The 1944-nt window shown below is 43.8% G+C and overlaps 1 non-coding gene across 1 annotated transcript; it reads right to left on the bottom strand.

The window, feature by feature from the left end:
- Window positions 1-1551: 1551 nt before the first annotated feature.
- Window positions 1552-1715, bottom strand: LOC146184330 (U1 spliceosomal RNA). Its single transcript, XR_014708973.1, has one exon. It is a non-coding gene; the product is annotated as a U1 spliceosomal RNA (small nuclear RNA).
- Between the last annotated feature and the right edge of the window lie 229 nt (window positions 1716-1944).

The following is a 1944-nucleotide window of genomic DNA, read 5'->3' as shown; positions in this document are numbered from 1 at the left end:
ATTACTCTGTTTGTGTTTTTTTTTCTTTAAGTCCTATAAGGCCCTTTTGCACAAGGACATTCTCTCACTCCTGCGCGCAACCAACTGCCCGCAAATCGTCTAACTTTTATCTGTACCAATTTATGTAATGCCCACAGAATCTTTTTTTTTTTTTCTGTGTGTGTGTTTATCATAATCAATTCCTCCGTTACATATTCCATAAGGTCCCATGCACCTTCTGCAAAGGCCCTATCTCCTCCATCTCAAATAATCCCCTCAGACTACTTTTTTTTTTTTTCCTCCCTCCACTTATTATTTTTTTTTTTGTGGTGTTTATTATCATCAATTCTTCCTTTATATATCCCATAAGGTCCCATGCAACCTCTGCAAAGGCCCTTCCTTCCCAGCTTATCTGTTGCATTTCAAATAATGCCCTCAGACTACTTTTTTTTTTCCTCTCTTCTTTTTTTTTTTTCTTTTGTCTGTTTAGTATCATCAATTCCTCCATTACATATTCCATAAGGTCCCATCCACCTTCTGCAAAGGCCCTATCTCCTGCATTTCAAATAATCCCCTCAGACTTTTTTTTTTTTCTCCCTCCACTTTTTTTTTTTTTTGTGGTGTTTATTATCATCAATTCTTCCTTTATATATCCCATAAGGTCCCATGCAACCTCTGCAAAGGCCCTTCCTTCCCAGCCTATCTGTCGCATTTCAAATATGCCCTCAGACTACTTTTTTTTATTATTATTATTATTATTTTTTTTTTATTATTATTATCTTATCTCCTCCTATATTATCCCACAAGGCTCTTTGCCCTTTCTGCAAGGCCCCACTCCTCCCACCGCGCGCATCCAACTGCTCGCATAAGCATCCATGACATTCCAAATCTCCCTATCAGATTTTCTTTTTTTTTTTTCCCTTTCTTTAAACCTCATAATTATCTCTACATATGTCATGAAGGCTTTCTCCTTTGCGCGGCACGTCCCCGCTTCAAAATCCACCAATCCTTGTTGTACGAGTGTTTGCCCTTCCATGTTTGGCATTTTTCTCCAGGGGTCCTCGACATTGACTACCAACGACAACGCTTTCGCTCCCCCTTCCCCTCTACTCGGCCCCGTTGCGGTGTATCCCTGCAAGTACAGGAGACAGTTATAGGGCCGTGTAATCCCCCCCTTCTCTTCCCCCCTCAACAAGAATCTCATTATTATTATCTGTGATACAGAGCAAGTGTGACAGATACTGCGCCTTTTTCTTCCAGCGACAGTAGCGATGGTGTACCTACAAACTTGCTCTAGGCGGATAAAGTGCGACTAATTAACGCCGATAAGAGGCAAATGATAGAGGAGAGGAGGGATTCCCCTGATACTTAATATCCGAAATAGACTGCTGAAGGTCATTTCTTACTAAGCAAACCTGTGCATCCCACGAGGTTTATCTATTTATGATCTGAATTATTACGTAACTAAACTCCCCTTAAGCGAACGACCTCGCATTACCGAAGTGACTGCAACGGAGCAGCACCAAAACAGCCGCCGATGAGTTATATAATCTGACTTTTGATGGTATAGCGAGGGGGAAAGCGCGAACGCAGTCCCCCACTACCAAAAATTGCATGCCCCATCTGCCCCAGTTTGGGGTAGTGGCAGGGGTCAGCACGAGCGTAGTGCAATGCCCGCACCTCTCCCTGGAGGCACCGCCTTGCTGATCACGGTATCCTCGGCACCAGGTAAGTATGCTTGGACGACGTCTCTGCCGCGGAGGCAACCTACAGAGACGCCGCCTTCTGCTCAAGTTACGACCGTTGGGAAATAAAAGAACGTGCCTCTCCCTGCTCCGTGTTGCTTGTCTACCCGGAGAATAACAAATGTTTTCTTGCGAACTCTCAAGCTGTTAATTCAAAACTATTTTGTAGAAGCTGTTACGACCGTGCATCCGCATTTGCGCGCTCTATTGTTCGCCTGTG

This window comes from Amblyomma maculatum, chromosome 7, assembly GCF_055883805.1.
Source record: "Amblyomma maculatum isolate TAMU_Amacu chromosome 7, ASM5588380v1, whole genome shotgun sequence".
Classification (NCBI taxonomy): domain Eukaryota; kingdom Metazoa; phylum Arthropoda; class Arachnida; order Ixodida; family Ixodidae; genus Amblyomma; species Amblyomma maculatum.
Note: the sequence above shows the minus strand (reverse complement) of the source record. Positions and strands in the feature narration are given on the sequence as shown.